The sequence below is a fragment of the Callospermophilus lateralis genome, chromosome 3, assembly GCF_048772815.1.
Source record: "Callospermophilus lateralis isolate mCalLat2 chromosome 3, mCalLat2.hap1, whole genome shotgun sequence".
Classification (NCBI taxonomy): Eukaryota; Metazoa; Chordata; class Mammalia; order Rodentia; family Sciuridae; genus Callospermophilus; species Callospermophilus lateralis.
Window position 1 is genome coordinate 87,193,529 of NC_135307.1, and position 15,457 is coordinate 87,208,985.

Below are 15,457 nucleotides of genomic sequence, written 5' to 3' on the forward strand. Positions count from 1 at the left end.
TAAATAAATAAATAAATAAATAAATAAATAAAACCAGACAGCATAGCCTGACACAAAAGTAGATCAGCGGGCACTTTGGTTCTGGTGGGACTTTCAGGTTCTCTGCACACACTGCGCAGCTCTACCTCGTCGGTTAACAGGCACCTTTCCTTCCTGAGGCTGCCTCCAAGTGGATTCCAGTTTTAGGCCACCAGAATATCAGCGCAGCACCTCCTCCACATTGCCTGTCCTGTGGGAGGTTAACAGAAGGTAACAGAATGTTTAAGTGTGATCTGGGCACACCCATATCAGAATTTGGCAACCTGTAAACTAACAGCCCCCCTGCATCTCTCCCCAGACCTAGTCACATCTCTGGGAAGTAGCAAACTTTTATAGCAACCCATCAGGATTGGGGGGCTTCCCTAGAGAACTGAGTCCTAATCCTTAGCCCCATAATCCAAGGATAATTACCCTTACGTATGTAACTCTCAATTTCGTTTCATATATCGGTTTCCATGGGTGCGGAAGACAAGATTGCACAGCCACCCTAGCAAAAGGCCAGCAAGGTGAGTCGCCTGGGGGTGGTAGAACCGAGGGCCGGCTGGGGAGCCGGCCACGCCCAGACGCTAGAGACGCGGGGTGGAGCCAGAGCTGGTGTAAAGCGGGGTGTCCTTGCTGGGCAACGGCGCCGACCCAGGGCTTGCCTGGTGGAAGCTGAAATACAGGATTCCAGTAGCAGTTGTTGGACTCGCAACCTAGGTCAGGTCCAGGGTCTTCCCTGTGTGCCCCTCCGCCAAGAGGCACCGGGCGCCACCGAGCGCTGCACTGGCTCGTCGGACCAGCTCGGATGCAGCGTAGAGCTCGCCTGACCCCTGCCGGCTGCACGCGGAGTCGCAGTCGCGCAGGGTCCGCGGCACTCCGCCCTTCACTAGAGTGCCTTGGATGCAAGGATTCCAGTCAGAAATTACACCACTCAGGGATCAACGATATTTTATTAAACGAGGACATTAAAGGGGAGATAAGTGGCTGTCCTCTAGCACCATTTTATACAAGAAGGGCCACATGTAACAAAAAGTAGAAAGAACATAAACTCAGAACAAAGGCCAGGGTTGTATTAAATTTTCATATGTGCTTTCTGTGTATGGTTTCAAAATATTGTAGTCTAAAAAGGATTTTTTTTTTTTTAAAGATTGTTTCCTTTCTCTCCCTACCACCCCCATTCCCATTCCTAGGACAAAATCACTTTGAGTCTTTAGGGGGTTTCTTTTGGTAATTCATACCTCTAAGTGATAGGCTTATTGATTGATTGATTTAATTGGATATACTTGTAAGGATAGTTCTTTAAAGTTCTCACATTTGATTTTTGACAATCTCACTATATGCTCTTCCACCACCACCACCCCCACTTCTGGGGACCAGCCCTGTTGACTGGCAAGCATTTGGAAGCCCTGGGATCAGGTGGTACAGAGCCCTGTCCATATTCTTGGCTGGCCCCTGCTCCTGCCCAGACCCCAGAGCCACACTAGTGCAGGGTGAGGCCTTTCACCTTTCATACTCCACCTGGTTATTCTATCAAGAAGCCATTCTGAAATTTGGCCTCTCCTGCATTCACCTCTCTCCTCCGCTGACAGAAGCTAGCCTGATATCTTTTAAATATTGCTTAGATCCACAACAATCTGCCAACTTTCCTGCCTACTTCTAGTCTACACCCTCAATCTAGTTCTATACTGAGCCAGTGGGGTCTATCAAGCTCACCCATATATCCTTCAGCAGCTCCCAGCATCTTTAAGAGCTAAGATTTTAAACTGGGCATAGTGACACATGCCTGTAATCCTAGGTACCCAAGAAACTGAGGGGGGACAATTGCTTGAGACCAAGAGTTCAAGGCCAGCTTGGGCAATACAGCAAGACCCAGTCTCTTAAAAAACAAAACAAAACAAAAAAAACAACCTAAGGTTTTGCAAGGCAAATATGGCTCTGACCTCCCTCTCCTATTAACTTCCCTTCCTCCCTACTGAGTGCCTGTGTTCTTGTTGAAAGTTCTCCTTGCCATATTTTCTTCGCTTGTGCCCTAACTGATCCTTCTGCCAAGAAATCCTTTCTGCTCTTTCCTATGCTCTTGCTTCCTTGTCCCTAAAGCCTCAATCCAGGGCCTGCCTCCTCCAGGAAGACCTCTGTTTCCCAGCCTTTCCCCAGTCCTGTCCCCACCTCACCCATCCCCCCTCAGCATATCTGCATCATTGAGCTTACCATGCAGTTGTACTTATTTTATGTGTGTCTGTTTCCCCTGCATTAGGCTATGAACTTGGGGAACGTGTCTGATTTCACCATCCAGTACAGTTCTTGGCATATAATAGATGCTCAAATGTTTATTGAAAGAGTAGATAGGTAGTCATGTAACAGTTAGCTCACATTTTGCTGGTACCTTAGTTACTTGGGTGTGTGGTCACCTCTAGTGTATTTAGGATTTTTGAGGTCAAAGACCATCTCCCACTTCTCCGAATCCTTCAACAGCACCCAGTGCTTTCAGTGAGTACTTAGTTGCTATGTTCATGCTGAATGAGTGAAACAACAGGTGGGCCAGAGCCCTGGCCTAATCCCAGAGTTGGCACAAACAGCAGGGCCAGCCGGCTTTGCCTGGCGGTGCTCTTCTCAGGCCTTCCCAGCCTGGAGTAGTTAGGGCCCAGCTGCAGAAGAGAGGCCCTCAACCCCCATATCCTCTGACCCACTCAGAAACTGAAGAAAGGAGCTGTTATAAGGTACTCTGACTCCTCCTCTGCCAGCTGGGGACAGAATGGGGGCTGAATGGAAAAGGGGGGCAGAGTAGGGCTATTGTGTAAAATGTATAGTATATGGAAGAGTATGTAACATGCATATAGGCAGGGTAAAATATAAAGTACCAGTACCCAGGCCAATAAAGAAAAAACATCCCAAGTATCTTTGAAGTCCATGTATCATGTGCCCTCCCTTTTTTTTTTTTTTTTTTTTTTTTTTTTTTGGCACTGGGGATAGAACCCAAGGCCTTATACATGCTAGGCAAGCACTCTACCACTGAGTTACACTCCCAGCTCCCAATTTTTTGTTGTTGTTTGTTTGAGACAGGGTCTCAATATGTTGCTCAGGCTGGTCTTGAACTCCTGGACTCAAGTGATTCCTCTGCCTCAGCCTCCCAAGTAGCTGGGACAATAGGTGTGCCACTGCACCTGGCATATCCCCTTACCTTTCTTTATGGCTTCCTACCTTTCTATGTGTCCCTAAACAATATTGTTTAAGTTGCCTGTTTTTAAATATTCTACAGTTGGGCTCCCAATATATATATTCTTGCTTGCTATATGTGTCTAGCTTCTTTGGTTCATCATTGTAGAGTTTTTAAGAAATGCATTCCAGTTAACGAGCATAACTATAATTTGTTTAATTTTTACTTGTATAGTTCTCTGTTATATGAAAATACTACAATTTAATTTTTATTCTACTACTGATGAACATTTGACTGGTTTCCAGTTTGGGGCTACCCTTGAATGCTCCTACAGGTACCCTCTGGTACATGTGTGCAAAAATTTCTCTAGATACATTCCAAGGATCGGGATTTCTCTGTTGTAGGGTATGTACCTGACCAACTTAAGGAGGAAATTGAAAACTGTTTTCCAGAGTAGTGATGTGTCTATTTTTTAGAATGATGCCACCAGAAATGACTCAGGGCAAAGGTCCCCAAGGTCAACCCCTTGAGTTTATGAGTGTGCATCACTGCTTCCCTGGCTAAGCATTGCCCCACCTTCAATAAACTTTATAAACAAGTAACTAAGAGCCAGACACTGGCTAAGGGCTGGGGGACAGTGAGTAGTTAGCTCAGACCAACCCCAGAGAGGGACAGTTATGTTTCCACATATTCTGCCAGTCGGCCTGACACTTCAATTTTGCCCTGGAAGACATGGGGGAGAGTAAGGACAGGTTGGACATATGGGAATTTTCTTGAAAAGAAGAAATCTATTCTGGGCCAAGGGGTATCTTAGCACAGGCCATAGTTAGCTCCCTCCTGGAAAGTGGACTATGCATCAGTGGAGGAAGTATGGAGGACTGCCCTTTGCCAGCAGTAGAGGGAGGATAGGAAGAAAAAAGACAAGATGAAGTCTACACCGGTGCCAACAGTGATGGACACAACTGCAGATCCATCCAAGCATACTTTGTGTCTTGTGCCTGTCCAGGAGCAGCCACGGGTGAGCACACACATGGACATGCATTTACCACTGCACATACTAAGAGAAGCTGTCAGACACGCTGCAGGAGCAGAGGCAAGGAGCATGACGCTCAGCTGCCAGTGGGAGATAAGCCCAGGACAGGGGGGCACCTGCCTGACCTGCCTGGAGAGTCACCTAGTGCATCTGCCTGGGCTCCCAAGAGGCAATCTCTGCAAAGCTCTGGGTTTTCAGGATAACCTGGCTACCTCCCCTGGCCCCAAGTGCTTATTTTGTTTCCAAAAATGGGATAGCAAAGTCTCATAATTCAATTTGGATCCTGGGCTGATGCTGCCAGGTTAGGCAGGATTGGGTATACAGTAGGTTCCTTCAGTTGAATTAAAATTATTTAATGAAATATTCTATAAGGCGAATTAAGATTTAAAAGAAGGGGAAGGAGGACTCTAAACCAAGAAGAGGGTAGTGAGGGAGACTTGATGTCTTTCAGAATCAGCCTGTAGCCTGCCCAGCCCCTCTTTTCTTTCCAGACTCCTCCCTTCCCTGGACCAGAGTGGAAGGGTAGGAGTTGGGACTGTTGCAAGGTTGCTAATTAAGACTGGACATACGTCAATTTTATATGGCTGCAGCTATTTGGGAAAGCTGGGATCTGCTCCCCAATTCTAAGACTATTTCCAAGACCTTAATCTGTCATAGTTCAAGAATCACCACATAGACAATCAGACCCAGCTTCTCTTAGCATCCTTTACCTCCCAGATGTCCCTGGCAGAATACATCCTGTGGCCCTTTTAAGCTGGACAAAAAATGGTAAGCAGGCTGGCCTTTGGTCTCTAGCTCCTCAAGAAGGGCTGCCTGGTTCCAGAGAAAGAAAGTAAAGTCTTCACTGGAAAGTGAGTGAGGCCCTCCTTGGTCTTCTGCTATGACCAAGATGTGCAGATGCTGGAACTCTGCCGGTCATCCCTTTGCCCCATTCACTGACCTGAAGATTATTAGAGATCCTCAGGTTTTTCTGCTTTCCCCCACCTGGTCACCCATGCCTCCAAGGGCTCTGAATCCTCCTGTTCTGGACTCCCAAGTCTGGAGAGAGGCCATGGGTGTGCAGCAAGAGTCTTGGACATGCCTCAAGAGTGTGGAGCTTGGCCAGGCATGGTGGCACACACCTATGATCCCAGAGGCTCAGGAGGCTGAGATAGAAGGACCAGGAGTTCAAAGCCAGCCTCAGCAACAGTGAGGTGCTAAGAAACTCAGTGAGTCCCTGTCTCTAAATAAAATACAAAAATTAGGCTGGGGGTGTGATTCAGTGGTTGCATGCTCCTGAGTTCAATCCCTAGTACCCGCCCCTGCCCCCCCCCCAAAAAAAAACACAGGTTCTTCAGCCCTGCCTGGGACATCTATAGTTGCCCTGAGAGTTACCATTATATAAATCCCAATAGCATTTCCCTCACAACTTTCCCCTTCCCTATCCTATGCTCTGCATTCTCAAGAAAACTTCCACATTCCCTTCTTCCCCAAGGCTAGAACCCCAGTGGTTACTCTGGTGGGCTCAGTCATCTTAAGCTTCCTCCAAGGCCCAACAGGAAGCTCACTCTCACCAGGAACAGCCACCCAGTTCATTTCACTGAACCTCAAAAAATCTGCTGTGCTCCCTGTGCCCCTATCCCATCCCATCCAGATGCCAGTAGAAGCACCTACTTGGACAGTCTCTTGCCTCAGACACCCTGCCCTCCCACACACACGCAGATTCAGCCCACTTGAGTGATCTGTCCCAACCTCCACCAATCTTCTGCCCAATTAAGAACAACTGGCATTTGCTGAGTGGCCATATGTGCCAGGGATTCAAAGACAAGTAACAGTTATAGGGTCAACAGAGCTTAGAAGTTAAGGAGAGAAAGATTTAAAAAAAAAAAAAAAAAAAACAGATCATTTCAACCACCCCAATCTATTTCATTTTATTTTTTGCAGTACTGGGAATTGAATCCGGAACTTTGGTACATGCTAAGCAAACACTTTACCACTGAGAGCTATATCCCAGCATTTTAATTTTTTATTTTGAGACAGAGTCTCTCACTAAATTGCTGAGGCTGGTTTTGAACTTTGAATCCTTCTGCCTCAGCCTCCTGAGTTGCTGGGATTAAAGGCGATCATCACGGATGCCCAGTTTGTTATCCATTTTTTAAAAAATATTTTTAGTTGTAGATGAACACAATGCCTTTATTTTATTTATTTATTTTTATGGGGTACTGAGGATCAAACCCAGTGCCTCATACGTGCGAGGCAAGCGCTCCACCACTAAGCTATAACCCCAGCCCTTGTTATTCATTTTTTTAAAAAAAATTTTTTTGGGGGGGTCATAGGTGGACACAATACTTTTATTGTACTTGTTTATTTTTATGTGGTGCTGAGGATCAAACCCAGTGACTCACACACGCCAGGTGTGCATTCTACCCCTGAGCTACAACTTCAGCCCTTTTTATTCATTCTTTAAGACCCAACATGAACCTGGTGTGATGGTGTATACCTATAACTCAGGAGATTTAGGAAGCTGAGGCCAGCCTGGGCAACTTAGCAAGATCCTGTCTCAAAAATAAAAAATGAAAAAAGGCTGGGGGTATAGCTCAGTGGTTGAGCACTCTGGGTTTAATCCTAGTGCAAGAAAAACAAAGCCAGCATGAATATTATTCCAAACACCCATATGTCCAGTTTACTGTTGTATCCCCAGCACCTGGCACCTGGCTTAATAAAGGTACCTACCCAATAAATTCTTGCATAATGAATGCCTGCCCTAGGGGTCTGTGAGAGGACCACTTCTCTTCCTGCTGGTCTTCCACAGAGCTTATCTAAATGAAATCAGATTGAACTGAAACATCAAGGGTAGCCTTGAAAGGGGGAGGGGCGGGTAAGCTGGGGAAATCTCAAGGCTTTGCCTTGAACTAAATTCTCCCATCTTTTCAGTAGCAGCTAAAAGAATAGAGTCCTGGAACTAAAGCCCCTAACTTGGGGAAGCTATCTGGACTGAAAGAATCAGATCTATAACCCCAGGGCCTCAAGCATGCTAAGCACATGTTCTACCATTGAGCTAAATCCCAGCCCCCAAAACCATAACGTTTATGCCTTCAGTTTTCAATGACTCTACCTTGTCCAACCCATAAGATTGTTATCCAATCACCGAGTAAAACAAGTCAGTAAACTTTATAGCAGAAATATGCATGAATCAGAAAAAGTACCAATGCTGGAGATGCAGAGGCTAAAATAATTTCTGCTGAAAACAGGCAAACTGGTTTAGGAGGAGTGAGTCAAAGGACAGTGGGCAGGGCCTGACACACAGTGTGGCTGTACAAGGTAGTTACTAAGCTAATACAAAAGTTCCTGGCTGAGCAGTCTGACTGCACAGGCAGAAGCTTGGTTTCTCTGCTAGTTATTTACCACTGAGTAACTTACTAGTTACCCATCACGCTCAGGTGACCTACAGGCTGAGGAAAAATAGCAGACAATATCTTCACCCTCGCTTAGGTGAGGAGACAGGTGGCACCCAGAAGCCAAGGCTAGTATGGTTTGTGGGGAGGGAGCATCATAGATTTAGGAGTGTGGCTGAGCCCAGGGATGAGATCAGACAGTGTCCTGCTGGGGAACCATGGGATCAGCTCCAGAGATTTGGATCTGTTATCCTATTATCTGGAGAATGAACCACTGAAGGGTTTAAGAGATGATGGGGTCTGTTTTGGAAAGATCCTGCTGATTAAGATTCCTCTTAACTAAGACAGAGGGAATGGAGGCCAGGGCTGAGGTTAGTCACTGGAGTGGAGGGAAGGAGGCACAACTGACTCATGGGGTATAGATATGAGTATCAGCTGGGGAAGAGAAGGAGGAGCCAAGGATAACTGGAAGGTTTTTTACTTTCAAATCTGAGTGAGACTCAATCAACAAGTCCTCATTCTCTCTCAGAGACTGAGGAGGTATGGTTTGGGCAAAGTGTTGACCCCAGATGCAATGTTACACTGAATTGTGTGAACATAAGACTGTGAGAGCGGGAAATAGATTTCAAGCCCTCAGCACAGTATCTGGCACAAAATAGATGTTTAATTAACCGTGCATTAAGTGCATGGTGATCACTGGCATCAGCGAATGAGAAAAATTCATGTTAACCATTTTTTCAATGTTCAGGACATGGGCAAACTGTCTTGTGGCTTGATGCACATCAATATGGGAGGGGAGGCATATGCAACTGGCTCAATAAGACTGTGTTTTTCAAAATTATTGGGCTGGGAATGTGGCTCAAGCAGTAACACGCTCACCTGGCATGCGCGAGGCACTGAGTTCGATCTTCAGCACCACATAAAAGTAAAGATGTTGGGTCCACTGAAACCTGAAAAATAAATATTAAAAAAATTCCCTCTCTCTCTCTCTCTCTCTCTATCTCTCTCTCTCTCCCCTCTCTCTCTCTTAAAAAAAAAAAAAAAAAACTGTATTTTTCAAAATTAAAAAAAAAAAAAAAAGCTGGGTGAGATATGGTGCCTTCCCCCAAATCAAAACAGCAGGAGTCATGCACAAGGCCCTGGATTCAATCCCCCCGTAGCACATTGAAAAAAAAAAAAAAATGAAAGAAAGAAAACAGAAACCAGCAAGAGTGTACTAGTGTGCCTGCAGTTGGAAGTTGGTTGAAGGTACTTGCTTCAGTGTCAAAAAGTGCAGAGGGTAAGGAAAGGTACTTACTTTTGATGAAGCACTGCCCCAGGAATATTTTTTGATAAAGAAATATGATAATTCACTTGTAACATTGTGCCCCCAATCTGATAGTAAGATGAATATTGCTCACAGAAACTTCATATGTAAAACTCAAATTTGAAAAAGATAAGAATAGAGAATTGTTTGGGGAAGCTAAAATTTAGGAACAAATGATGGAGGAATAATTAAAAATGAGAAGCCTGGGTCTGAACTTTGACTTCACTACTTATTAGCTGTGTGACTTTGGGCAAGTTGCAAACCCCTTTATGACTCAGTTTCCTCATCAGTAAAATAGGAAAAATAATTATCTACTTCATAAAACTGGTTGAGGATTTCAAAAGAGTGTATAAAGACCCTAACACAGCACTTCCCTCACGGATCCAGAGATGTTTCCTGTCACTACAAATACCTTGATATAGAGAAATAACAAAGGACTTCTAGCTTCCTCACAATGTTTTTTAATAAAGAAGAGGTGGAGCCAGGTGCCATTGCACACAACTATAATCCCAACAGCTGGGGAGCCTGAGGCAGGAGGATCTGGAGTTCAAAGCCAGCCTGAGCAGTTTAGCAAGGCTTAGTGAGTCCCTGTCTCTAAATAAAATATTTTTAAAAAGTTGGGGATGTGACTCAGTGGTTAAGTGCCTCTGGGTTCCATCTTCTATACCAAAAAAGGAGAAGGAGAAGGGGAGAAGGGGGAGGAGAAGGAGAGGAAGAGAAGGTGAGATAAAAAATATAGCTCAATTTATTGGTAAAGCCCTAACCTACCATGCTTGAGAACATAGGTTCAATCCTTAGCACCAAAAATAAAAAAATAAAAGAAAGAAGAACAGAAGAGTTGTTGCCTATATAAATATAACTTGGATTTTCACAAATGCTTTTGTAAGTTTTTAAAAAGTAAAATAATATTCACAAATCAGGAAGAAAGTTTGTCAAATCTCATGTTCAAGTCTCATGTTACTTGTTCATCTATTTATTGTTTGGCCCAGTCTTGTCTGGAACATATGCTTTTTAAGGAGTTCTTGAGTTTCTAGAAGTTTCTTTTCTGCTGCAGGGAGTGGAGCTTCCCAAAGTCAGAAGCAGTGCTGTCTGCATGGCCTCCCAGGTCTCCTTGGTGCATAAACAGTGCTGAGCAGGATTGGCACCATGGTTGATTAGCACCATACTTATGAGACAGACTGAAGTGTCTCCACTGGAAAGGGCTGGTCCTGGCACTTGCTGTAGTTTCATTGAAGTTGAGGGAAGATGGCAAAAAAACCACAGGTAACTCTCCTTCCCTGGGTTTTGGAGAACTAGGAGGTTAGTAGCTATGTCAGGACATCTGTAGGAGATAGAGCCACTTTGCTTTGGGGAATGTGATAAGGGATACCACCAAAAATCTTCTCAAATGTAGAGGAAGATGTCCGAGGCCAGAGAGATAGCCCTGGTGTTGGAGGGTGGAGTAGAGAGGGGGACTAGCATCTTTCCCAGACCCAGCAAAGGAAGTCATCCAGCCTGACTAAAGCCAAAATAGGACATGTTGCAGCTGGGTGAACAGAAGACAGCTACAGATACCATGTAGTTCAGGATCCATGGGAGAAAGGGAATGCAAACAAGGTCTCAGGAATAGATTCTATGAAAGCAGTGCAGACTTCAGGCATGTCTAGATTGGGGCATGACAAAGTAGATTCATAATTGCTAATGCCTCAGGAGCACTTGGCACTTGGATCAGGCACTGTTCTAAATAACTTTAATGTTTTAAGAAGCTGAAGAGCCAGGACTCCAATTCAGAAAGTCTGGTTTTAGAGCTTGCATTCTTAACCACCACACTGTATGAAATGAAGAAAGAATAGAAGTTTTAGACCTACAAAGGGTTAGACCTCTGCTTAACCTTTGTATTAAATGCCATATCACAAAAAGCAAAAATTCCGGAACCACTCCAAGCTCGTGTGATCTTGAGTAGTTACTTAGACTCTCTAGGTTTCAGTTTCCACACTCATTCGTTAATTTGAGAATAACACTTGCCTACCAGGATTATTGAGGATATGAAACCTTTTCAGTGCTTGTCTATGCCTTCTGGAGGATTCCTGGTTTTGGAGGCTCTCAAGCCTGTTCCAGATATACATTTTCTTTCTTTCTTCCCTCCCTCCCTCCCTCCTTCCTTCCTTCCTTCCTTCCTTCCTTCCTTTCTTTCTTTCTTTCTTTCTACTGGGATTGAACTCAGGGGCACTCGCCTACTGGCTACTGAGCCACATCCCCAACCCTATTTATTTATTTATTTATTGGTTATGTGCTATATTTATTTATTTTGTGGGGCAGGGGTATCGGGGATTGAACTCAGGAGCACTCGGCCAGTGAGCCACATCCCCAGCCCTATTTTATATTTTATTAGGGACAAGGTCTCATTGAGTTGCTTAGCGTTTTGCTAAACTGTTGAGGCTGACTTTGAACATGCAGTCCTCCTGCCTCAGCCTCAGGAGCCACTGTGATTATAGGCATGTGCCACCACATCTAATCATCCTAGGACTGGACTCACAGGACCACAGGTGGTGCACCCAGGGCTTCCATTGACAGTTTCTGGCCCGGAGGAAGTCCCACTTTATCTACTCCACGTGATACCTGAGCAGACAAGTGTCCTGGTAACAGTGAAGGAGCAGACCCTGAGGAGGCTGAGATCCCAAGCAACACATACCTAGATCATCACAGACATTTCATGTTTCTTGGAATAGCCCTCCCCCTCCATGAATTTTATTCATCGTGCTGCTATTTACCAATCACTTACTATTCAGTTCACCAAACATTATTAGGCACCTACTATTTTTCTAAGTCACCCAGAAGCACTCACAAACCCTGATTATGTTTAATTTCCCTTTTCATCTCCTGCCTGGGTCTTGGAGGGAGCAAACACATGCTCCTGGGGTGATAATGAAGGTACTATTAGAGATGGGCATGAAAAAGCACAAGGCTCTCCAAGTAGAACCCAGGGAGGTGGGTACTTCAAATGCCTAAACCATGATAGTCATCCATGACTCTGTGGCCACAATGCAGGATGAGGATCATAAGCTTGAAAAACTTCAGGGCTCAAGAAGGTCTCATAAGTGCCCCAAGTGGGGAAGGTGGGACCATGGCAAACTAGAGCATGCCTATCCCATAAAGATAGCATTTCCTCCTTGGCACCAGCCTATGGCTGCAAGTGAAAATGTGGGCCAAAGGTAGAAGATCCTATGATTTCTCAAGAGAAACTGGAACTCTGAATTTTCATATAAAATCTCCCAAAATTTCAGCATTGGCTCCTAAGCTTAGCCTCTTTCTCTCTCTCTCTCTCTCTCTCTCTCTCTCTCTCTCTCTCTCTCTCTCTCTCTCTTTCTTTTTTTTAAGTCTTATGAGGGCCAAATAGAACTTATTTGCCTGCTGAGTTGAGCTCAGAGGCTGCCATTCAGGGATCCCCAGGTGAGTCTGTGGAAGAAAACATGGAGGGCTGTCAGATAGGAATAGATTCTAAGGATCTGAACTGTCATCCTTCCTTGGAGCCAGGACTGTGATAATCTACAGGAAACCACAAAGAGGTTATAGAGCCATAGTCCTGTGCTCCAGGGGTTTATAGTCACATTAGAGAGATCTAGGCAAAGCAGCAGATGACAAGGAAGGCAGGAGCAGAAGACAGTGTGGAGCCCCAAGAGCTCAGGGCAACATGAGCTCAGGGTAAGCCTCAGGAGTTTTTTCAGAAAGTTAGGTTTGATTCTGAGGATGATGGTTCCAGAGGCATAGAATCCTGGGAGTTCTGGGAACAAAGATGAATAGGCATGACCTATGAAGGAGACCCCCAAGAAAAGCCTCAGAAAAATTGCTTCCATGTGTCATGGGAAAAGACCCACTGGAAAGGCAGGGCAATATAGAATGAAGCTTCACTCATGCCCTGACACCCTGTCCCATTGGATCTGGCAACTCCAGACTGAGGGTGAAGCAGTGCATGGCCCTCCCAGCTCTAAGAAGGCAGTTCTGCCTGCTGGGGTGAGTGACATAATTCTATTTGGAGGCTGAGTCCTGATCTGGGAGTCAAGCAGGTTGGGGTATAAATCCCCCTGGATCACTAGGGATAGGTGTTAATTACTCTGAGCCTCAATTTCTCAATCTGTGAAACAGGACAGTAATTGTGCATGATAGCTGGGATTAGGTGAGAACAACAACAACAACAACAAAAACTCCTGAAGTCATTTGCCAGCATTTCTGTATGGCTTTTCATCAGCAGTGTCCACTGCCTGGGAGTTTTAGCCTTAAGTCAAGTGGAGAAAAAGCACATGCAGGATGAAGCTTGTCCTCACATTTGCGGGCATCTTTCTTGTGGCTACTCCAGGAAACATAGGTTTGGGGTGGGCAGGGCTGCCTTCAGCTGGGAAAGCTAAAGTTGTAGACTTTGGACCCTCCTCATCCCTTCCCCAGTGGGGGTGGGGAGAAGAAGATAGAATCCCTACTTGGTGGAGAGCAGGAGCTGCTAGAGTGGCGGCAGCGCTGAGAGGATTCTTTACCCCAGGATGATCCCTTTCCGCTCAATTCCCTCCTGAGCGGAAGGGTGAGATCTAAGGTTGAACATCGTGGACTGAGCTGGGAGGAAACTGAGGTGCAACATCCCTCCTCTCCTGCACGAACACACATCCCGCCGCTCCCCCAATCTGTCCTTGAGGATTTCAGAACAAGAGTTTCCTTCTCTTAAAATCCTCCCAAAATGCTCTACCTCAGGGTTACAGCTCCAGCCTCAAATCCTACTTCAACACCTAACCGATCCAAAGCTCTGTGCCTTTGCTAAAGCCGGTATCCCTACAGGAGGTGTCCCATCTTTCCCCTATCTGAAGGTCTGCCTGAAGAAGAATGCCTACTCCCTCAGAAAGTCTGACCACCACTTGACCGGTCTCTGAACGCTCCGCACCTAACCCCAGCCCCACACCCGGGCAAACTCTGGCAGCCTTATTCCCCTCCCCAGCAGCCATTACGCGGTGCTGTCATAAAGTGATCATACATTTTCTGTCTCCTTGTCCCTTTACCCACAACCCATTCTAGCCCCCGACTGGAAGCTTCTTGAAAGTAGGAAGTCTGGTTCGTAGTGGGAATCCTAGGGCGAGCCCTCAGCCTGGGGCACTCTTGTCACCCCGCAAAAGATGGAGAGTGGGGCGGGGGCGCCGGCGAGTGCGAGGCTGGAGAACCTCGGGGGTGGGGTTAGTACAGCGCTCTCTGCTGCAGGCTCCGGCCGAAACCAGCCCACCCGGCCCAGCTCCCACTCCCTGAGCCGTGCCCACCCCGCCAGGTGATCTCGAACCTTCTCCCTCTCACACCCCAACAACAAACAACCCTCCGCGCTCTCCCAGTGGAGAAAGGAGGTGGAGCCTGACCTCAGCCGGAGGCTGCCGCAGCTGCCGGTGGGAGGGCTCGTTGCTCTAGTCCTGGGGGACTCTCTCCTTCAGGGAGTGGCAGGGAAGGGGCCTTAGTGGTTCCCCAGAACCAGGGAAGCCCTCCCACTGCGGCCTTGACCCTCCACCGGCGAAGGGAGGAGGTACAGCTGGGGTGGCTTTAGTGAGTGCTCGCTTTCGACTTTGTCCCTCTCCCAGGCTGGAGTGCCCTCGGACCCCTCCCCTCCATTTATACCCACTTCCTCCACGAACCCTGCAGCTCCTAGGACACGGTGAGACTAGGTGCCTATTAAGGGGCGGGAAGAGGATGCTACTCTGCTGGATTCTTGGGAACCGAGGTGTGCCCATCCCCCAATCCCTTGACGGCCTGGGGGAGGGGGATATACTGTTGGACGGGTGAGACCCTAGAAAGTGGGCACTAGGGCAGGAAGTAGACTGAAGTGGGTGTAGTCAGCAGTAGTTGGGGTTGCAGTGGAAGGAACTTAGGTGTGGGGTAGAGCTTGCACCCTAAGGGTAAGGGTTGGGGCCCCAAAGAGGGCATCAGAGGGAGGGAAGGAGAAAGCAGAAACAGTCTTTGCTGGGAGAGGCAGACTGCAGACTTCCCCGGGCCAGCAATATGGACAGATGGGGTTTTGAACACAGCACTATGGCATGCATTCCCCAAAGTTTGACTGCCTGCAGACCCCTTGTAGCTTTTTTTTGTAGAGACTGAGTCCAACACAAACCCCCACCTCACCTTGATTCCCCAGCCCCAGCCTGTGGCAGTGTGAGCCCTTATTGGAGGGAGAGGTCCAGTTCTGGACACTCATGCGCTGGCTCTTTGGTGGAGGAGGGGACCTTGTTCCTCCCGCTGAGTCACAGGGGGAGCACTTCTTCCTCCCCTATCCCTTGGGAAGGGGGCCCAGCAGGTAAAGAACAGACTTCCACACTTGGATTTGCCTGGGGGCAAATAAATTCTAGAGATCCCTTTAAGGAGGGGTGATCTGATCCCTTTAAGAGGGAGTAGGTCACAAAAAAGGACTATAAAAGTCCAGCTTTCTTTATTTCCCTACCCCTGGGGGCTTCCTATGATGGGGGAGGGGGCAAATGCTGCAACCAAATTTAATTGGTGGCCTGGTGTCCCTCCCCTAGAGAACTGTGCCCTTCAGCTAGTCCTGTAAGGTTGAGGGGCCAAGGTGGCTCAGTGAG